The sequence below is a fragment of the Phyllostomus hastatus genome, unplaced genomic scaffold (genome assembly GCF_019186645.2).
Source record: "Phyllostomus hastatus isolate PE091 unplaced genomic scaffold, TTU_PhHast_1.1 phas_contig_209, whole genome shotgun sequence".
NCBI classification, from domain to species: Eukaryota; Metazoa; Chordata; class Mammalia; order Chiroptera; family Phyllostomidae; genus Phyllostomus; species Phyllostomus hastatus.
The window spans coordinates 5,264,663-5,289,049 of NW_025333735.1; positions in this window are offsets into that span (position 1 = coordinate 5,264,663).

The window sequence follows — 24,387 nt, forward strand, 5'->3', positions numbered from 1 at the left end:
ATACTGGAGATATATGGAGCTAATAATACTGTTAATCCTTCCTTCCCAGTTTTCTTTGCTGAATATTAGAATATGCACTTCTGCTTTCCAATTTTTCTCCCAGACTCCAGGGGGCTGACAGCTGGAGAAGTGGGTGGAGCCATGGGCACTTCAAAGTACTTGTTTCAGAGGACAGCTGCAGGGGCACTGAGTTTTTACATGGTCTTCACCTCATAAAAGTCAAGAACAAACAAAAGGAAAGATAAATGTGACATTCATGTTTTGAGGGGGGAAAAACTGGAGTCAAAAAATGTCAGGTTTGGGTGGCAACAGATTTATAACAGACTGGGTTAAAAAAAATGCAGCCTGCACCCTTACTCCACAGAAAGTTGGCTTGTCTTATTGAGGAAGGGAGACTATGAGCTAAGCCAGAGAGTAACCAATCAAGTCATCATCACTTCAAATGAATTCTACCCTCTTAACAAAAACAAACTGGTTTCTGTTAAAGTAAGAATGTATGACAATTTCTTTGGGGGCGGGGGGACAAAACAAAAGAACAACAAAACAGAGAAATCCCTCTGATCCTAGCAGCTATATCAAAAATAAGAGAGCAATATTTTCTTATAATCTTCAAATGTTAAGAATTTTATTAAAATATGTGCACAGAAACCATGTATAATTTCCTGAAGTTGCCCAGAAGTGATTGCTGGACAGATTTCAGAAACCAATGTGAGGAAGAGTTTCTGTTTTGAGGGCAGAGCCCACTCAAGTAAGGTTTACACTCTGCTATAGAACATGGAGCTCAGTAGTCAGTAGATGAACATCTAAATACAAGGTCTGTCCAGAAAAAGTCCAGCCACTTTTAATATAATGAGAATGGTCTGTGTGACATCAACGTAACCCAGCAGCCAAGGAGAGTGGACTGGAATGTGTACGTGTGAACAATAACAACTTCACTGTACTAGTCCGTGGGGGTGGTAATCACCATTGAGTGAGCATGTGTACTGTGTGGCCATCCCATTCAAAATGACTGAGTAGAGCAATGAATCTGCATCAAAGTTTGCATTAAGCTTGACCATTCCTTCACAGAAACTATTAGGATGATTCAGAAGGCCACAGTTATGGGCAACTGGTGACTGGCAACATCATTACAACAATGTGACTGCTCATACATCATGTCTGGTGCAGAGTTTGTTTGTGAAACATCCAGGTAACTCGGCCCCCCCTACAGCTCAGATTTGGTGCCCTAAGACTTCTGGCTTTTCCCAAAACTAAAATCACCTTTGAAAGGGGAGAGATTTCAGACCATCAGTGGGATTTAGGAAAATATGACAGGGCAGCTCATGGTGATTGGGAGAACAGTGTGAGGTCCCAAGGTGCCTACTTTGAAGGGAACTGAGGTATCATTGTCCTGTGTACAATGTTTCTTGTATCTTTTATCTTCTTCAGTAAATGTCTTTTTTTTTTTTTGTATTACATGGCTGGATACCTTCTAGACAGACCTTGTATGCTGGGCTCTGTACTAAGAGAGAAGGATTATCTCATATTGCATCTATAAATGTGCCAAATAGTACTAAAATAATCTAAAGTACACTATGGAATCTTAGTGTCATTATCTCCTTTTCCACAGCACTACAGAATCAAAAGCAGTTGTCAGGATCTAAACCTTTAATTTTTTATTTTTACTACAGCTTTCTTTAGGCAAACAGGCATTCCCATTATTGTCTCTATAGACTCAAGCTGTGAATTTTATACAATCTCGGTAGAAAAACCCTATGCTTTATTACATATAAAATGTTCTTGATCATAAGATAAAATATCATTTAATGTTCTACTGGATTAGAGTTGGATTAGAAATGATGATGGATAGATAGGTAGATAGATAGGGAGAGGCATACCCTCTGGGATTCTAATAGCTGATTTTTACAAAATTATCCTAAATTCTCACTGCAGGAATAAATAAGAATTAAACCCAACATTTAGGAAAAGACAGTTAAGGAAACTTGTATGTTTCAACATTGACACTAGATGGAGGAAAGGGGGAAATATTTCCCATGAAAATTTGTACTACAATCTATCACTTTTACAAGTATGCAGTCCGAATTCATAGTGCAAAGTGTGGTCCAAAAATCCTCAAGAGAGGATTTAGTTTGAAACTGTTTTGGCTTAATAGTACCCTTGGGTGACTGGCAAGAACAAACACAAAAGTTTCTTGGGAAAAAAATATGAGAGTTCAGTCCAGGACAGTAAAAGCGGTAACATGCATCAAATGTGAGAGGCATCCTGATTTTCTAGATATACAAACATGAATAAAGTAGATCTTAATCTGAAGAAATAAAGCAGCTTGTGTAAATTCTGCTTGGTCTAGCACTGTGGTTTTATATGTACTCAGTTCTGCAGAGCCCACATGAATGTTTTTTGACTTTGTTGGACTTAATTTGGGGAGATTTCTTTGCTCCTACCTGCTGTTCTGATTTTGGTTATTGCAGAGCTTTGACCTAAGACACCTCCATTGACTTAGATTGCATCTAATTCTTTGCTCTTTATCTCTAGTTTGATAGTACTTTCCTGAGTTTCTACTTTATCATTAATTAATTTAGTCAACAATACTATTCAGATACTCAGAACTTCATGAGATGAGCAAATTCTTGTCTTCATGGAGTTCAAAACCTAACTAGGGGTTTTCAGACTTTAGTAAATGTCAAGTTTACCTATAAAGTCTATTAAGAACAAAGCTGCTCGAGTCCCACTTTTGGAAACTCTGATTCAGAAAGTCAGATATTGGTCACTAGAAGCTGTGTTTTTAACAAGTTACAAGTGAATGTGATGCATTGTTTGAGAACTCAGACTAGCCCACTGTTGTGTGAGCTCCTCTCTTACCTCCCCATTCACTCAGCTTTGTTTCTGCAAATTACTGCTACTCGTGGTACTGAGTCTAAAGAAGCAATTGGAATTAAACCTTTTTTGTAACAATTCATGAAGGCAGTTTTGACACAACATAATGGAATCAAATTATTTTTGAATTAGCTGGATTTGATCAATGCAATGAGCTCAGCCATGTAATTCTTACCTCACTATTTGTTCCAACAGCACTTGAATTACCTGGACAATGACCCTAGTCTTCTACTACAAAGGACATACCTCCATCACATAGGGCCATGAGCTTTCAGAGATTCCTATTGTGTAAAGAGTTCTCTATAGATATTTGTTGAAGGGAAAGAGTTGGAGTCCTTGGAAGATTCTTAAACTTTTTCTGAATGATCACACACAGTTTATATTAGAAAATGAGGTATCCTGTGAGTAGCAGAGAATTCTGGTTCTATGTGGTAAATTGTATTCTTATTCCCTGGGGACACATGACACTAATTGCTAGTGTGTATGGAAAAATCAAAAGGCCTCATTTCATAATCATGTCAGACATCAGACACTTTTCTGGTTTGCTTGTTACAAGCAAATTTTCAAAACATTCCATGTTAAACACCCTAATCATTTTCAGTTTGATGACTGAAGTAGAAAAGAAAAGGAGAAGGAACAAAGTTTCAGATTTCTGGTTCTGGCTCTGTCACAATCAATCTCACACCCTGGGCTTCAGTAACAATACCTATGACATGATGAAACTGACTTATTATACACACTCAGCCTGAGTCTGAGCCTATACAAACTAAGCCTATACTCAGTTTTCTGTAAATTTCCTATAAATCAACATGTGATAAACATAAAATGCAAGGCAGAGTTACCATTAATAATAATGTCATTAGAATAAAGGAACCACCTGTTATAACTGGGTTACTTTCACTAACAGAGACTCAAAATATGATTGGGGGCATGTTATAACCTGTTTGCACACTGCATACATGTGCACCTTCATTCACTTACCCTTTTGGTAGGTTTTCTTTTTTATTTTATTTTATTTATTTATTTTTAGAGAGGGAAGGGAGGGGGAGAGAGAGAGAGAGAAACATCAATGTGCGGTTGCTGGGGGCTGTGGCCTGCAACCCAGGCATGTGCCCTGACTGGGAATCGAACCTGCAATGTTTTGGTTCGTAGCCCGCGCTCAATCCACTGAGCTATGCCAGCCAGGGCCCCTTTTGGTAGGTTTTCAGTTTAGGCAATGAACAATGATACAACTTGAAACTTGCTGTCACTCCACACCTCTCAATCAGGATTGATTTTAAAAAAACACATCATCCACTTTCTTGCCATCTTCTCTAGTCTTTTTCTTATTTTTACTGTAAACTGCTCAACACACCATGCCTGTGACTGCATTCTGAAAAATGAATGAGGGAAAGTTGAATTTCAGGACTAGTCACTTTGCTCTGAGGGCAAAGGTGAATTTCTGAATGCACCACTTTTCTTCTGTGTAATATTATATAACCAGAAAGATGTGAATAGGTCGTCAAAGTGCTTCATCTCATGATGGTAAGTCAGTTGCCCCCAAAGGGCACTCTTCATGACCTCATGCTCTATGAGAGGAGGGAGATGTCACAAGTCAAAATTTCACAACTACTTCACAAGTTTACAATTCTACTTCCAAATAAAATCCCACATCATTTTCCTTCCTGCTGTTCCAGAACTTAAAGACAAATTTTGAAAATTGTCATGTTTTTACTATTTGGTTTAAGTATGTATTATATTGCTACTCTTACCATTGTTATTAATTTAGATAACAGTTTCTCTCTCCAAGTGGATATGGAAACCCTAAATCTGGATGTTATACAAACTTTACCCACAGGGGCACTATGGACCAGGAGAAGGGAAAAGGCATGTTTCACTGTAATGTTTATTGGAGGTTTTTTTCTGACGATATTAATTTCCTAAAAGGTGGCATCTACTTTGTCCTAGGGAAATTGGAAGCCTGGCACCACAGTCCCGTAAGGACTGAAATGACCTTCTATAAATCTACACAGTGTGTCTGATTCTGCCCCCATTGAGCAACTATAATAGGAGCTCTACGGACACAGCAGGGGCTGAATCAAGACGACCAAGAAGGCTGCTGTCAGTGCGGTGGACACATGAAAGACAGTGGATGGCTGGGCGTGCATCTGGAACTGTACAGTTTCCCAGTAAGAAAAGCCTTAGATTTTAATACCATTTGTGTTTATTTACCAATACCTTGTTATTTTACTTATTAAGTTTGTCACTAAACCCTGTTTTGCATACACTAGTACTTGTTCATGCATGTCTTATGAATATAGAAATTAGCATCTCATTAACTTGATAATTAGGCCAATGATAAACAGCTGTTTAGTTGCCATGTAGGGCAAGATTTCTACTGAAGTTACTTATCTGCCATACACAATAGCAGTGCAATTATTTGTCACACTCTCAATTATAGACAAACAATAGGAAATAAACTTTTCTTTTATACATTTGCTTCCATTGTAATTAAGATCCAAATTCATGTTCTGTTTTTGGAAAAAAACAATAATGCAGTATTATATAACAATCTTGACAATGTACACTTTTCAGCTTGACTTTTATATTTCATAGGCAGTTCAAACACCTCACATTGCACATTTGGCTATAAGTGACTATTTCCAAGATGTCTCCTGTTTTTTTAAACTCTTGTTTCTGTTTCATGATATTGAGAACATAGATCATGGAAAATTTCTCAAGTTTTTTCTTTTGCTCTAGTTCTTTCTACCTTTACCACCAAGCTGAACCTATATTTTGACCTTGTCTTGCTTATAGGTCTTCTGCTGAGAGAAATTATCTAAGAGATGTTAGGAGTGCAATGAAAGCTATGAAAGTGTTTTCTCAATTGTTTAGGTATTTTCACAATTGTTTGTGTCTCAAATGTGTTTGATACACATTTATTTCTAAGAATAAGAAAAAAAAAGGATAAAGACAGCAATATGTTTCCCTATAATCCACATGGATTTAACACTGGAGATAAAATTTTTTTAAAACTGAAAAAAAAAAAACAGGACAAAACAAAAAACAGACCAGAAACCCATCTTTCAAACTAATAAAAAAGGAACTCAGCGTTGTGCTCACAACAAAGTTGTGGAAGATAGTTTGCAACTTCATTTAGCTTCCTGTAAGGAAAAATAACTACCAAACTAATCGGTAATCAATGGCCAACAACTTCAGAAAAAAAAAAAAAAAGGTGCCTCACAGAATTCTGTGGAACTGAATGTGCTACATAGGAGGCCTTGGGAAATGTCATGACTGTCCGTGTGAGCCCACCTTTCTGACAAATACGTAAGGGCTGGGGGGTGCTTTCTTTACTAATCAAGACCTGGAGATGAAATGCTGTCTTCATTTAAGTTTCCTTGTGCTGTTCTCTGAACTACTATATTAAAAACAATCTTCTCCGATGATTTCTGGTGCTGTGGTGGAGTACAGTTTATGTGAAAGTAAATCTGGAAAGATTACCTCTCAAAACTGCCAGATGCTTCGCATTTTCTGGTAGAAATCTGGATTCCAGGTCTGTAATGATATTTCCTGCTGTGCTCAACACTCAATCAGAACATATCCTTCTTGGAGGGCAATATAAGGATTCCAAGGCCAACTTGGCCATTTGGATTTTATATTTTTCCAGGCCAGCTGGGGGGTATAAATTTAAATTCTGGGCCCCCCAAGCTAAACTTCAGAAGGAATCTTTGTGAATTTTAGCTCTCCTGCAGTTCAAGCCCCTTCCTTTTATAAACCTTCCCGTGGAATGAAGTTTATGATTATATTTATACTGATGAATGAAACATACCCTTTTGAAAGAGAAAACTAAATTATTGAATTAATGTTACAGGAATGTATGTGTTCTCATTGCCCCCGGCTCTCCCTTGTTTAGACTCAAGTTCCTTCCTTTACCAGATTGAATTGCATTAATGTCCCCTCTCTTCTCTCCCCTCATCCACCTTGTACATTCTGTTATATGACATGGCATTATATTCTGTTATCAGCATGTGCTCTGGAGTCTGAGACACCAAGGCTGGCATCTCAGCTCTTTCATTTAAAAGCTCCGCACACAGTGCGCATGTCAGTGAGCACTGGCTGCTTCCCTAGTGGAGGTCCAGCCTCACAGAGAGGCACCGTAGAGTGGGGAACTGTTGTACCGGCTGCCTTGGTTCCAATCTTGACTCCAGTATACACAATGTATGTGACCTTACACAGCTAGCAATATTTCTGTGTCCATTTTTCTCATTTTGTCAACTGGACACAATAGCAGTACCTATCTCATGAAGCTATTGTGAAGATTAAATAAATGAATGATTGGTAAATAGTGAGTTCTATATATTTTCATTAAATAAGCCTATAAAACATTTGGTCCATCTTACTCATTTTAACTTGGTCCAACCTTCTTTTCTCACCTCACTGTTGTTCATGCAGTTTTTCACAGTACTCATTTAAAAACTATGAGAAACACCCAAACATGTTCTTCTTGTGCAGAGGAAGCATACAATGGTCTCACCTGAACCAGAGGTGCCTGGAGAAGCAAACTGGTCAGTTAAGACCAGGAAACTAGCCTGGGGTTACATAGCCATGTGGTACAGGCTGACAGATGATGTTCAGCTCTGCAATCCTTTCTAACTCTGTGTACCCAGAGACCTTCATTGTTCTTCAGCCTCTTACTCTATAAAGTGCATTGGAAATAAGGTTTAGGACCTTTCTTTCTGGAATACTTGTTGTGTTACTTTTAACCTAGACACATTGGGTCTAAGCAGATCTCCAACAAAGCAAGTGCATTCTGCCATTTCCTTTTAAAGGGTAACTCCTGCTCTCTTGAAGAAAACTCACTGGTAGTTAGCACTAGGCATATTTGCTGACATATATTGCCTAATGGACCATGCACAGTTACACGGAAGGCTAGAAAATGTGGTCTTTGTTTTGAGTGGTGATGAGTCCTGCTAAAAGTTGTAATGTTATGACTAAATAAGAATGGGAGAATAGACACTGGGGTGGACCAGCCCTCTCTGCCCCAGCTGCCATGGGATTTTAGTTCTCAGTTCTTAGTCATCTTTGCTTCCCTTGTTTTTTTGCTTTTTGCTTGCACAAAGAAATCAATTTGATTTCTGTCATTAATGTAACTAAAGGATAATTTACCTCATGTTTATTGATTTTCAGAATTTGCAACCAAGTGCCTAGCCCTTTGGCCTATATTTGTTACACAGAGTTGTAAAAAGTAACAAAAAAATAATAAAACTTAATATTTGTCAAATGTGTGCTATATGCTAGGGAGCAAGAGATCCCTATTTGATCTTCATGACAGTTCTATGAAGTGGATTTTTTTCTCACACCTAGACATTTGTAAAAATCCAAGGTAAAGAGGTTAGGAATGGGTCCTAGTCACACTGTTGGAAAAGAGTGTAGCCTGGATCAGCGTTCAGGCTTTCTAATGCTTCTGTCCACTTTGTAACCCTGTGCAATGCTGTAGAAAAAACAACTTTTGAAATGCATTGTAAATTGTACAGGCATTGTTCCGCACAGTATCATTTTAATTATACATGTTTATTGTTCTTGATAATGACTTTAATTATTCTTATTAAGAACATAGTATCATAAGGAAATCTGACATGGTAATATGTGCCTTTTAAGAATGAAAGCATAATAAATCACCTCAAAATTTCTCACAATTTTGCTGATTTTATTATTAGAACATCCTTTATTTGAAGCATGTGTCTCATAGATCATGTAGTGAGTTAGAAGCATTCTTTCCCTCTCTCTTAAGTTTTCCAGCTACACCCTAGCATGGTTAGGATGAGCTCAAACAGAACTATGACCTTTAGGTGTGCTTAGGAGAGGAAGAGTACACTGTGAGGTGGAATTACTAAATAACCATAGGCGGTTACTCAGACGTCCTCAGCTGCAAACTTTTTTCAAAACTTTCTCCCATATCGCTCTCTGTTTGGTGCGGCCACAATAAAACAAAACCAAAGCAGTTTTCCTGAGGAGTGAAAGGATCAAGTTTCAAAATAAAGTGATGCAGAATATTCCTGTGCATACTAGTATCTCTTCCATGACAATAAACAATAAAATGTAGAAGACAGTTTCCAGGGAAACTGCTCAATTCAGTCCTCATTGTTTCATAACTGCTGGTCACACCTCCACTCCATACTCTAGATGGGATAACAGTGTATGTCACATCTGACCCCTCAACCCTGGCCATAGGTGGGTAAGTGCACTGGTGGGGAGGTTCTCCTGACTAAACCTAGACCAATCAGATTACTTCTCTTCAGAAATTGGTAATCTGGGCTGACAGGCAGTCAGTCATATTAGCTTTAGAAGTGATTATTTGTCTTTCCACTATGCAAAGAGATGAAGAAAGTTGAACACTGGAGAGAACTAAATGAACAACATGTGCTAAGAGAACCAAAGACAGAAGAAGGAGGGAGTGAGTACATTGCATTCCCCAAGGCTTTTTACCTCCTGGTTTCCTCATTTCTTTCCTCTTTACTTGCATTGGCTCAATTTGATTTTTGTTATTGTATGTAACCCAAAGAACCTTAACTAATTGGGGAGGGAAAAAGAATATTAAGAAAGGCAAAGTAGGAGAAGAACTCCTAACAGTTTGCTACTGCACAGAAATGAGGCAGAAAAATCAAAACCCCTAGAGAGCCAAGGCAGCCCTGCAGGTACTATCTCTCCCACCTGTCCCAATTCAGAGGAAAGAACACTTTCTCACTTGTCGGGCCACTCATGACAGTATCTAATCACAAAAATCTCATCCCGATAGGCGTTCCAGGATCTTTGCCTCGCAAAATATTTGAAACCAAACTACACGAGCTCATAAACACACTCCCACTCTCTCTACACAGTGTAATGGAAACAACAGGACTCCCTGTGCGTATCATTGGGCAGGGAAATCTCCTAGAAGCTATGAAGCCTGAAACCAAAGATTCTTGGAATATAATGCATGAAGATGACCTTGTTTTTCTTGGCACTCTCCCACAAGCTTTCAATCACTCTGAACTAAATCTTTTTCCATATGTTTTTCATTCATTTGCATTTAAAATAAAAATTATTGCCTCTGAGAGCCATTTGATGAGTGGTGATTCAATGATTCTTTTCATTGTGATCTCAGGTCGGTGATGATGCATATTGTTCACATGATGTTCCAAGAAAGTGGAATCATTACTGATGCCATCCGAAGTCATCACTTGGTAATAATAGATTCACATAGTTTCTTTTACTCTCCAGCAAAAAAAAGTTTGATATAGGATCAAAATCTGTTTTGTGGCTCTATTTTGAATTCATTCCTTTTGGGCTCATTTACTGAAAAACTAATATTTTAACTAGGACAAAGACCCATTGTTTAATTTTTGGAAATTGTAAGTATCTTCTATGCCAGTTGCTGCTTCTGAGGACATATTAAGATACATCAAAGATCTCTGCTTGCAGATCACCATAACACAGATACTATTAATTTAAAAGTATGAAATATTATGAGAACTATGAAAATAAAATGAGCAAATGCTATCAGAAAAATGATTCCAATAGATGTGCTCAACACAGGGTTGCCACAAATTTCAATTTGTAAAACATACAAAGGGCAGTAAAGCAAAGTAAATGTAAAGTAAATGAAACAAAGTATTCCTGTACTTCATTCTTCTCCTGACATTGTCATTATGTATCATATTAATATTCAAAGTATAGGCATAAAGAAAACCAAAAAAAGCAGCCACTAATATAAAATATTTGGGCCATTACAACCAAATGTCAGCCTGTCCAGATCCTCTCTTTAATGAAATGTAATTTTTCTTTTGTTTCCTTTGAAGCTGTGTTTGTCTACCTGATACCAAAATATTGAAGCATTTTGATAAGAAAGTCCAAAATCAGTGAAAAACAACTTTGTACTAAGGTGTATAGTGATGGATAGCCCTGTATTTTCTTGATTGGGACTTCATATAAGGAAGTTTGCCTAGATTTAAAGATAAAATAGGTATGGTTTTGAAGAAACTATTTTCATCATTTAAGAAAAATATATGTTCCTGAGCCTTCACTAAAACTGTCCCACTTGAGTTTTTAGAATGAAAAAAGGCATATTTTGCCTCATTTCCCTGTGAAAATATGTGTTTTTGAGAATGTGGACAACCTATATTATTTGAATTGCAACTTGATAAGTGTTATATTCTTTTATGAGCCTCAGGAAAAAAAAATTGTTCCATTCTTACAAAGAGTTAAAATTATTTTTATTCTTAGAACCATCTCTATTCACTAGAATTTTGTGACATATACTGAATATTTCCTGTGTAGTTGGAGAATTATTCATAAAAGACAGCAGAATACAATTTTTCTTGTGAAAATTATTTAGGCTAACACTGAGGTTTTAATAAGTGTGGAGTATTTTGGAAATATTATCTCTTTTAGGTTTTTATAACTAAAAATCCAATTATTGAACCCATTTTACAAATAAGAATATTACATTTTAAAGGGTTTAAACTAACTTCCAGGTAGACACTTAGCTAGTAAAAGGAAGAGCTGAGACTCAAACCCAAGTTTCCTCAAATTGCAGAAGCTCAAAGTCATCGTTGTCTGAAGGCACATCCATGATAAGCTTTGAAAACTACCATTAATTAGAAGAGATGCTGAGATGTTAGATGTTAGGTCTGGCCCTGCCCTTTACTCATAGAGTGGGTTGAGAAAGGCATCTACTTCTGCAAATATATAAATATATATTTACAAAAGAATCTCTCTCTCTCTCTTTCTGTGTGTGTGCGTGTATGTGTGTGTGTGTGTGTATGGTATAGCACAGAGCTAATAATATCTATGGTGCCTGAGAGGGTCAAAGGAGATAATGTACCTCTGTGAAGGCACTTTGAATTCACCACGTGCTCCTCATAGATAAAATAAAAGTAAAACGCTAATCTGCATCTAAAATCTGAGAACCCAACCGTTTGTGTTTGCTCTTTCAGGTCACAAGTGAGAATCAATGAGCTCTGGGCGTAAGGCTGTGCATTCCTTGTGAGTGAGGGCTGATTGGTACTGAATGCTCCATCTTTTCAAGTCATCTGTAGAAACAGGAAATATTGTTTTATGTGAGGAAACAGGATATGGTTTCAGAGTATTCACACTCTCATCAATTTCTCTTGAAGAACATATAATTACACAGCGGATGGATCTGAATCCTGAGGGTGAAGAGTACGAGATGCGACTGCAGAAAGCTGAAAGATGTGAGTCTCGCAGTGGAAGATGTGCATTAGCATCCACTTCCTTCCCGGAAATGATGGTTTCATTTTCTGAAAGAGAAATGGTAATGACAGTTTATAAGAGAAATAGACTCTTCTCTGAAACATCTCGAAGAATATTTTTGTTCAAAATAAAAAGTCATTTCTGAACTGATTATAGATCCTAATATTTTTTGTCAAGTTTAATGTTTAGAAAGGTTTATCAAAATGAGCTCATTTTAGTGCTGGGATTCTGTCTCTCTTTCTCTTTCCTCCCATGGATATAGATATGTGTATATGTATATGTATATGTATATGTATATGTATATGTATATGTATATGTATAGTATGAGAGAAAAGGCAGCATTTGTATTTGGATAGCCGATCTTAATGAAAACTTATTATGTGCCAGGAAGGGCTTCCCTTCCCCTTATCTTATTCAGTCCTTTCAGGGATCTTGTAGGGGCTACTGTGAAAAGCTGAGGCTTGGACAGGTCAGTGACCACTGACACTTCTTATGTCTGACAATAATCATAATTGGGCACACCTACTGTACACCTGACATTTTACATACATTATGTCCATTCCTCACAAAAATACTGCAAGGTAAATAACATTGTCATTATTATATTATTGCAGACACTAATTTGCAGAAGACTTCAGAAAAATACTAGTCATATAATTAGTAAATCACACAGCTAAAAAATCCATGCCAAGTTAGGGCAACTTCAAATCATGAAAGGTCAATAAATGTTCTTGCTGTGAGCAGAAGCAAGTTATCAAGACATCACTTTACCTGCCCTGTCATGTGGTGCCTTTCACAACTTCAAGGTGTGTCTTTGCAAGGTGCGCAAGAGGGCATCTCTCATTAGTGTGCTAAACAGCCTTACAAACATAATGTAATCAATGGAATGTCATGCCATCACCTTTGGTGTATAATGTAGCCTTATCAGGAGAGTGACATTACCTTTGTTTTATTATTTTGGGTAAAAACAAGACAGTTTCCACTGCACTTGAAAAGAGGGGATCGTATGTGGTGTGATTCCTTGTGGGTCACTCTAGAGTATGTCTGTCACAGCTAGTACATTAAATAATTCTACCCAGATTAAAAGTATTATATTTCTAAACTCTGCTATTCTGATCTACATTAATATAGAAATTTACAAACAGTTGACAGTGGAGAAAGAATAAACTTTCTTTATAAAATTATGGCCAACATACTGTATCTTAACGTTTTGTCACTTTTCCTCCATGTATCTAGTCCTTGATAAGAATTTTGTACATAAAAGTAAGTGCTCATAAGCATCACTGTTGCAGTATTTTGTTCTTTCAACATTTATACTTCTGTTGACTGATACAATTTTCACCACATAAAAAATGTGAGTCCTAATATCGTTTTGCAGATTATCACCATTCTAGTAGCCACAAGGGGCAAAAGTTAAGGAGACCCTCTTAGTAAGGTGGCCACAAATGACAGAACAGAAAAAGGTAAGATAGCTCAATGTCAGGAAGAACAGGCAATAGATTGTGTTGATAGACTACAATATTACCTCAGTTCTGATATTTTCTAAATTTATATATTAAATATCTTCTTTTTTATTTTAAAACAGTATTATGAATAATGTTTGTTTAGGTTTCCCTATGTCTTAACTAATATTTTTGCTCATCATTTTCTTAATTTGAGCTTTTTTTATATTAGCTAGAATAAGCAGATTATGCTTAGACAACAAATTAACCCTGAAATCTCAGTGAGTTAACCATCAAACACTTATTTTTCACACATATCAAATGTCCAATGAAGGTGAGTGAAGCCATTTCTTCTTAAAATCAGTCAGGGACCCAAGCCAATGGAGACTAAATCATATTGTGATGCTGCTCTGGGATCTGAGGGTCACTAAGGGCCCTCAGTGGCCACTAAGGGCCCTCAGTTAGTCCCATTTGTCCCTCCCTCTCACGACTCATCGGGCAGACCCTGTAGTATGGCCTCCAGCTGACTGCAGCCACCGCACCACAGACACAGGGTAGCGAGCCCACAGTACTGTGTCTGTCAACCTTCCTTTCTGGTCTCCTTTCCTTCTTTCCTTTAGACATTTCCCACTATAAACCTGTATTTATGGTAAACACTCTTGCTTTTTGTTTCTGTGAATATATCTATATTTATTACTTAAAGATAGCTTTATTAGGTTTACAATTATAGTTTATTCTTTTCTTTTAACATTTTGAAAATATTATTGTGTTACCTTATGGCTTCCATTTCTCTTTTTTGTCTGTAACTTTGAAGTTTATATGTTTTTACCACACTATGTTTGTGTGTCTTGTTAATTATGCCTGGAACTCAACAGTCCTTTCAGAAATTTTAAGTTTTTCACTTCAGTGAACTGTTATTCTATTATTTCTTTGTTCATTATTTCTCATATGCTCCCTTTTGGCTCCTAGTAATTATTTTGTTCACACATTTGGTTTCCCAGATCTCTCTTCCATATCTCATATTATTTTGCTCATATTTTCCATTTCTTTGTATATTTGTTCTGTATTGGTGTTTATTTCTTCAGTTGGATCTTCCAAGATAACTAATTCCTACTATGCCTTCTATTTTAAAAAACTGTTGTATCCCTTTTGTCTTTCTTCTCGATGAGGGCAAATCACCGTACTTCTTTGAGTACCAAAGCTATCAGAGAGATCTTCTTCATCTTCTTACCACAAAACCTGCTTGCAAGTAACCCTGCTGCACCCGTTTTCTTTGCTTTTGTCCCTATTGCAATGTTCAAATGTTCTGTTTCTGCTATAAATCCTAATATTTCTCATGTTTTTATTCCTTTTATATTATTAATATTTGTCCCTGTTTATTCACTTATAAACTTGCTATGGTAGTAGAGAGTATTACATGGTGATTTTGGAGTCACACTATGGAATTCAAAGCCCAGCTCTGCCAATTTCTAACCATATGACCCTGGACAATGTAATTAAATTTTCTACAAATTCCCCCCCTCACCTTTAATAAAGAGGCAAATACTAGTACTTGCCTCTTGGTATTAAGATTAAATAATTTCTTAATTTAAAGCAATTACCAGAGTGTCTGATCCATAGCACTCAAGAAATAGATTTAATGTTTTTTCATCTTAAAAAGTGAAATCAATTTCACTTGATCCTACACAATTCCCTGATTCTTGCTCAGTTTTCTGCTCCATTTCACATCAAAATTGTTCTCACATAGTATCTACATTCTCTCTCTCTCTCTTTCTCTCTCTTTGAGCCATCCCCTCCATTTGTTTGACTTCAAATACCATCAAAATTCTGGTAACTTCCAATTTTCTATCTCTATCTACCTATCCCCTTTGCATCCTAGGCACATATCTTTATTTGGTGTCTCCATTTTGATTTCCCATTTCCATCTCAGCATGGTCAGAACTGAATTCTTGATCTTGACCCAGTCTTTTTAGTCTTATTAAATATAACCACCACATATCCAATTCCTTAAGCCAGACTCCCAAAAATCATCTTTGATCCATATATTTATACATCACCAACCACATCAGCATGTGTGATTGGTTGTACCTCCAAGATGTATTGTGCATCTGCTCTCCTACTACTGTCTCAGGGCCACAAACTTACTCACTTCAACATCATTACATAGTCATTGCTTTATGCATTAGCTTGATAACTACCCTGCCCACTTCCATTTTTGTACCAATAGCCCCTCTACCTCTTCTCCAGATAGCTGTCAGAATCAGCTTTTAATGATTAAAATATTATCATGTTGTGGTCCAACCTAAGATTTCTACTTTTTTGTAGCCTAGAAGTTGAATTGATATAAAACTTATAGATCCCTGCCTGATCTGGCCCTGGCTACCTCTCTTACTTTATTTTGCTCACTTGACTCATTTCCACTATATTTTAACTGTACTAGCCTACTAGCATCTGAGCTCATTCCTGTCTTAGGACTTTTAGAAATAATTTCCTGTGACTAGAAGAATATTCATTTGACAGATCTCTCCAGTTCTTTGGGATTGTGCTAGCACTTCAATGGAAAGGATTTTCCTACAATTCTATATGAAGTAGTCTATACTTCTTCTTTTATTCCTTATCTTAGCATTTTTTATTGACTTTATAGCATTTCATACAACCCATCATTTTCTTATATTGTGGTTCCTTATTTACTTCTTGTCTCCCCCAGTTGAATACAAGTTTCTTAAGGGAAAGGCCATCTGTCTTGTATGTTTTTTAAATTGAAGATTTTATTTTTTTATTTTATTTCATTTCATTCTATTTTATTTTATAAAGGTTTTATTTATTTATTTTTAGAGAGAGGCAAAGGGAGGGAGAAAGAGAAAAACATCGGTGTGTGGTTGCCTCTTGCACACCCCCTACTGGGGACCTGGCCCGCAACTCAGGCATGTGTCTTGACTGTGAATCCAACCAGTGACCCTTTGGTTCACAGGCTGGCACTCAGTCCACTGAGCTACGCCAGCCAGGGCTGTCTTGTATTTTGTTAAATACATTCTGTCTGATACACAATAGATTCTAAGTGATTTATTTATTGAACAAATGAGTAAATACTAAATGCTTCTGAATTATATTATTTTATTCATTTCTCTTTCTAATTTTAAAATAAAATAATGCCATTTCACTTCAGGAATACCTTTTTGTGCTTTAATCATGTCTCTTTAAGACTTCATTACAGTTTTAGTCAATTTATTTTAGTTTACTTTTTGATTATTCTAATAACACTCCTTACACAAAGCCACCAAGCTGGTTCTTTGGTTTAGTTTCCCTCTTGTGATCTATTCTACTAATTTAAATTGATTGTGATGCTTCCTTGGCTGGTCAAGCTTGAATTGGCCCATGGTTGATGTCTCTCAAGCAGTGGTGGTTTAGAAATCAGTGAAGAGAAAGTGAATTGTTTTGCAGTGAGCCAAATAAACTGTAAATCAAATTTATTATAAATCAGGGAACTTTCTTTTAAGTCATGAATAGTGAAGTCTTCCTGATTTTCAGGTGCAAGTGAAGATGGACTGTCCTTAGCCCAGCACTGCAGGTGGCACTAGTGCTGCCTCTACTAACAAGACCAATAATATTAGTTTTTCCTAAAACTGAACTTTGTGCATGAACTAGAGCACTCTCCTTCCTCCCTGTACTGAGAGGACACTCCTAGATTTTTCCAGTCTGTAACCCTCATTGGCCTCCTAAACTTGAAAAGACAGCAAAGCATATTTCCAAATTTCCTTGTTTTTAAACTTCTCTACCACCTTGTTTAATCATACTGTTTAAATAATTATACACCCTTCAGGTACCTTCTAAGTTAAGGCTGGATATCCAGATGTACCAGGACTTCCTTCACAATCTCACCATGATAATCTCAGCAGGAAATTGAGACAGAGACAAAGGGTCCAGAACAGGCTCAAGCCCCATTTTTCCATCTGTGTTTTATTTTGAAAGCCTGGATTGAATCAACAAAAGAGTAAAGGTCCCTATATGATGATAAACCTAAGCAAAGATCAAGGAAACAACATAAAATTTGACTCAGGTGTGGGGAAAAAAGCCTAGGTTTGGGATGGGCCAAGGGTAGTTAAGAATGGGTACCATGAAGAATTAGCTAGAAAATTTAATGACTTTTCTAGGTGTTTTTGACAGTAAAAAAATAGTTCAATTTATGTAAAATAATTGCAGTCAAACAAGGTTTAATATTTTAAAATTTGATGCAATACTTGTACTTTATAAAGATCATGATTTATAATATATGAGATACATGTGATATAAATATGTCATGATCAAACACTTCAGTATTACATGCATTCCTGCTGGTGGACTGTCTTAAATGTTCATCTTAAACAGATAATATCAGTAAAAATATGTTGAAGAATTTATAGGAACTTCAACAATTATGATTTAAACGGCATCCAAAGGACAAGTCTAATGTTGATGTTTCCTCAGTAGCAAGAGGTATCAAAAGCAAGGCGTAAGCCAATTTTATATGTAAAATCTTTGATCAAAGGAACTAGCACAGTTCAACTAACAGCATATTTCCTGCCATTTTTGTACAATTATTTCCTGCTTGATCTACTATAATTCCAATACTTAGCACAAAGCATGGGGCATAGAAGGCATTTGATGAGCAGTTGTTGAGTGATTCACCTATTTTCTAGAATGAAGAATTTAGTCTATGGGTTGATCACTATGGATGTTTGTTATTTATTATTACAAAATGCAGTAGTCAGAAACATAATTATACTAATTTTCAAAATAGCATTGTTTTATAAAAAGTAAATAAAATATAGCATGACAGAATTACTGGAAGAGCAACAAAAATATAGATTATCAGGAAGTGAAAAATAAAAACAAAAATACCAAGGGTTATGAAGAAAACTAAAAAAAAATAAAACTCAGATGGGAAAGGTATGTTATAAAAAGAAAACTGCAACCAATAAAATAACAAGATACTTTTCAGTTATTCTTATTAGCAAGGCTAATCAAAGGAACGTATCCAGGTAACAATAATATAAGTTTCCACAGTTTGAGAGGTCATTGTTTCAAGGCAATTGGTCTCTCATTTTTCTCTTATTCTTAAACTAACTCAGAAGCAATAATTTAAGAAAAGAGTACTGTCTGAACTGAGGCTTTTACTACTTTTCTAACTCTTGATTGTTATTGGAACAAGTTTCTCTTTGAATATGCTTCTTAAAACAAAAAGGTGCCCTATGGGAGCATTGGCAAGTCCATTTTTTTGTATCCTGATATGTGGCTTTATTGATACTTGAATTTTCTAATGCAACTCACCAGTAAATTTTGATGATGCAGTACACACTACATGGGTGGTAAAGGAAGACACATTTATCCTTATTTGTTTTCATTTAGAGAGGGTAATTTTTGTTGGCTGAATGTCTGCTGAGTAAGATCATTTCTGAACTAAAATGCAAGTATTCCTAGCATTTGAAAGGAAATCAAAAGCTGGCACATAATCTTAAATGTCATTTTGGTGGCATAACGATATTGAGATGGATGTGAAAATGGCTTCTGTTGCATCCTTTGTGGGAAGGCACTATGACAGTGTGCATTTGGGATCATGCAATGACCTTTTGCATGCTTATAGTGACAGGTGCTATAGGACAGTAAGAACATGGAATTGATTAAATATTCTAATTAATTTAACAAGGTAGAAAGCCCACTGCCTGGAAAGTAACATGATCAAATATGTCTAAAACATGGAGGTTAAGCCAGAGATTTCCAGAATGGAAGAACTGATAAACTAAAGGTGGAAGGTACTGATGTACATGGGATTGGAAACATTTGACTCTTACAAAGGCACAAGAAACAAATATATTGTTTTACATGGTGTCATCAGGGGAAAAATGGCTGGATTGAAAAAGAAAATCTAAATGGCAGTAATAACTAAGATATGTTGAGTAGTTACCAACATGCCCAGCCAGCACTGTGGTCAGCACTTCACAATAGTCAGCAATAGTTTGTCTTAAAACCTAATGGGGCAGAAACTATATTATCTTTATTTTAAAGATGAGGAAACTGAATCTCAGAGGGATTTCATAACTTCCCCAAGACAATATAGATATAGAACTAATAGAGCTAAGATTTGAACCCATCCCTCTGACTCCAACAAGCTTCCTCTCTAACGCCTTAATAATATGAGCGTATTAATTTGTACAAGATCCAAACACCTGCCTATTCTTCTAAATTGAATTTTCTTGTGATGTCTACAAAGAGTAGCACTTTTGAATCTAGAACACAAAGCAGCCTTTTCATTTTGGCTTAACTATGGTTTATAAAAGTTTAATTACCTTTTGTTTGGAAAGTGCTATAGAACCTGAACTTATAATCAGCGCTGGAAGTAGGCACACCAAGGGGCTGTTGATTTCCCTAGTGAATTTGAGTATCGTTTATGGAAATGTAATTACAGTGGAATCCTGTTATAATGATCAATTTGGGCAACCCCCATTTGATCATTACATCCAAATGATCACCACATACAGACCATAAAACAGTGAGCCTCTCAAACAGACAGGCTCAACAGTAAAATATCCATCTTGCAAAAACAGTATTATTACCACTAAGTACTTCAGAACCAGCATAGGTCAGTCAAATTATTGGCTCTAATTAGCCCTTCTAAAGGCTATAACATTCTTTAGGTAAATTATACTTGCTTAAACGAAAGGTTTGACATTCAACTAAGTCAACAAGTACTTATTATGTACCTGCGGTGTACTCTGAATGAGGCCAGGCACTGAGGAGAATGCAAAATAAATAGGAGTTTCTTTTTGAAGCTCACTCTCCACTTCAAAAAAAAGTTACATAAATTCCAATTCTGCCTAAAACTAGTGGGTACCCATAAACCCCAAGATTGCAATACTGGTTAGTTTCACAGGTAAAAACATTGGCATTGGTAGAAAATAGTTTGAAGAATAATCTTTTGTCACAACAATGACTGCAAAAGGAAATGGAATAGAAAATCAAAATAAATAGTTTCTTCTGAGAGGCACATTTGAGTCAAAGACAGCAAAGGGGGTTCATCTCACATCCAATTTCCATGAATTGTTACCGAAGTCAGAGAGAGCAATGAGGTTTTTGTCTTTCATATCAATATCAATGAATTGTTAATGGCTGACTCCATTGCTAGGCTGAGAAGGACCTTGAAGCCAAATGAAGACTCATGGGAAAGGTTGATGTTACTAATGATGTGGGGAATTACAGGTGCAAGCCAGGAGTGGAATACTGCTTATTGTTCTCCCTTGGACTTCCTTCAATACACTATCTTAATTTCAAGATCTCTGAATAGATCTTCTTATGCCTAACTACTCTCCTAGAATCATAGTATAGAAAACACTTTACAGTGCATTGCACATAGTAGGCTGTTCCCTTTCCTGCCTTTTCTACTTTCTTCTTTTTTACTATCCCATGACCTCACATTAAGCAGAACCCAATTTGTCCACATTGATAATCCCCATCTAACCACTCTTAACTCCATACTCAGACCAGACACTATAATCTACCATTTTAACATCCTCAAGAACCCTATGTTCTAACCCCCTGAGACTCAGCGTTTTTGTAAAGCCTGTTATTCAAGCCAAGACACATCTGGAGCCAAGTACAAAATCTCACTACTTTGCTTAGGCAGATACCTTCTTTCTTCTGACTTCTAGGAAGCCACAGTTTATTCAAGCAAAGGTATCTCTCTGCTTAAACTGTTATCTCATGATGAAACAACATGTTTCTGAACACCTATCTGTTCCTAAGGGTAGAAGGCAAGTTGCCTTTTAGTTTGATGATTTTCCATAAGCTCCTTAATTTTCTTTCCTCTCTAGAGAACCCACTTCAGAATCTTCTCTGTGGATTCTTCAATATAGTGTATTTCTGTAGCCCCAATTCACCTATGTCATATTTTATCACACAAAATATATTTTGTGATGTTTTCCCTGACCTCTCAGTCCTTTGTACAACATAGTCATTGTGCCTTGAAATGTGTTAATATAGTGTTGGTACAGGCAATTATGATGCTATCTTTGCAAATTTATTGTTCTCACATAACTCCGGGTTGACTTTTCATTTCTCAGTCCTTAGTACCTGGCAAAGTTCCAGACACATGGTAATTTCCAGTTACTTTTCTCAAGATCTCTGGGCATTTTAAGAAGAAAGTCATAACAAAACAGACTCCTTGGGTGTCATTATTTCTTTTTTTAACCATATACTGTAGATAAAAGAAATAGGTGCAGGAAAAAAATTTTATAAATTAAACTAATGGAGCCTGTTGAGAATGCTTACCTTAGGGAGCTGAGCACTGATATTTGACCTGTATGTCAAAGATCTCCATTACCACAGTAATCAGTGAAAGCAGATCTCCCCAACCTCAATTCTCTGCAAAGAATACAAATCACTCACAAGGGCTAATTATGTCCTAGTATTTTCAGGATTTGGGAGTCCTTCTATCCAGACTTCACAGCTTGGTAGAAGAAAACTCATACAGTAACATGTAGTGGAGGATTGCACTGAAAACAGGAAGCTAGTGAGACAGAATTTGAAATGAAGAAATGACTTGTTAACATTCAGAAGGAGTGAGACTATTTTTTAAAAATAAATAGCCAGTAAAATAAAGAGTAGTAAATGTCAAACACACAAGAGGCCAGAGGAGGCTAAGATTACATCAGTAAAAATAAAAGTGTATCACCCTGGCAGGTCTGTAGGCTGGAAGGGACAGCCCAGAGAGCCTCCACTGAAACTAGCATTTTAAAAAAGTATGCTTTTTTAATTGCACTCTTTCTTTTACAAGCCCTGAGACAGGGGAGAGAGAGAGAGAGAGGGAGGGAGAGAGAGAGAGGGAGAGAGATTGTGATCATTTGAAACTAAGACTTCTGCAAATACTAATAGTAGTTACAGGAAAACCAATAAGTCTCACTTATGCCTGTGATTTTCCCATATATCCTTTTGAGAAACATGAAAAAAATTCCATTTTTAGAGATCCTGGAATGCAAGTTGCTCCTTGAATTTTTTGTACTTGTTTTTTTTTACCTTTAAAAAATTATTTTATTGTTGTTCAAGTACAGTTGTCTGGATTTACTCCACCCACCACCCATCCCAGCCATCCCCACCTCTCTCCCTTGATTTCACCCTTCTTGGTTTTGTCCATGTGTCCTTTATAGTTGTTCCTGAAAACCCTTCTCCCCTTCCCCCCATTATCTCCTCCCACCTCCCCTCTGGTTACTGTCAAACTGTTCTTAATTTCCATGTCTCTGGTTATATTTTGCTTGCTTTTTGTTTTGTTGATTAGGTTCCACTTAAAGGTGAGATCATATGGTATTTGTCTTTCAAGCCTGGCTTATTTCACTTAGCATAATGCTCTCCAGTTCCAACCATGCTGCTACAAAGGGTAGGAGCTCCTTCTTTCTTTCTGCTGTGTAGTATTTCATTGTAAATGTACCATAGTTTTTTGATCCATTCATTTACTGATGGGTACTGAATGTTGCTTCCAGCACTTGGCTATTGTTTTTGCTAAGTTTCTATTACAGTGGTTAGACCTCAGAGTCTGAGCTATAAATTGCTTGGATGTGACTTTCTTCAGTACTGAACAATTAAAAGGAGCACCAGGATGTGGTCAGGTTTGGTTGGCACTTTGAGCTCAGCCTCAAGAGGGAAAGAGAAAAACTCTTGTCAGCTTCCTCATCATCTAGCCCACCTCTAGTAGGACAGCGGGTTTGAGATAGAAGTCCAGTCAGGAATAGGGACTGAGGATTTGTTTGTCTAGCCCTCCCTGCTGTATTTATTAACAACCTATTTTATTTATTTTATTTTTGTAATTAAAGTTTTATTGGAACTAAAGTTTAAAAACCTACTTTAAAACAGCAGTTAAAAATTTTCTCCTCTAGTCCTGGCTGGCATGGAATAATGGATTGAGTGACAGCCTGTGAATCAAAGGGTTGTGGGTTCAATTCCCAGTCAGGGTGCATACCTGAAGTGCAGGCCAGATCCCCAGTTGGGGGCATGCAAAAGGCAATCACACATTGATGTTTCTCTCCCTCTCTTTCTCCCTCTCTTCCCCTCTCTCTAGAAATAAATGAGTAAAATCTTTTTAAAAATTGTTTCATCTATTGAGCACCTGGAAAATATTTAATCCTAATATAATTCCCACGTTCAGTGACTAATGAGTGAATTTTCAGAATTAAACAGGTCTAAAAACAGGAGCTACAGGTTAGATTAAATTGGTAGAGATCAAAATAATCAAGTGGCAGGAAAAGTTTACTTTGTGGAGATAACTAAGAAAAGAGGATGAAGGTGATGGAAGGATTTCTTGAGCACATGTTTGACTATTTTACCTTCCACTGTATGCTGCCTGTCTGCCATCTACAGCAAGAAAGAGGATGAATGAGACACTTCAAATGGGAATCATAGATGTGCCATGACATGTGACCTTGGCCAATTCCTAGGAGGGATAAAAAAGGACCAAAGAGTACTTTTCTAGCAGAGTTTTGAGGATCCAACAATGTATGCAAAAGGCCTGGTGCAGAGCTTGCTATAGATGGGGCTACCCACACATGCTGCTTCCTCCCTTTTCTTCATTTTCCCCTATTTTTATAAGGCTACGCAGAATTAATCTTGAATATACTCGTGAGTCGGGGTACATTCCCAGAACTTCTAAGTCATGGGTAAAGAAATCCTGGGGACCAGCACCTCTTCCTTTGCACTGTGTGCATTTCAGGGCTCAATTCTTTCTGTCAGTCTTTGCCAATGTATCTCCCATTCCCTGGGTTTTCAGGGTAGATTGTTTATTTCCTTCACTGGGTTTGCTTGAGAACCAGAGATAAGA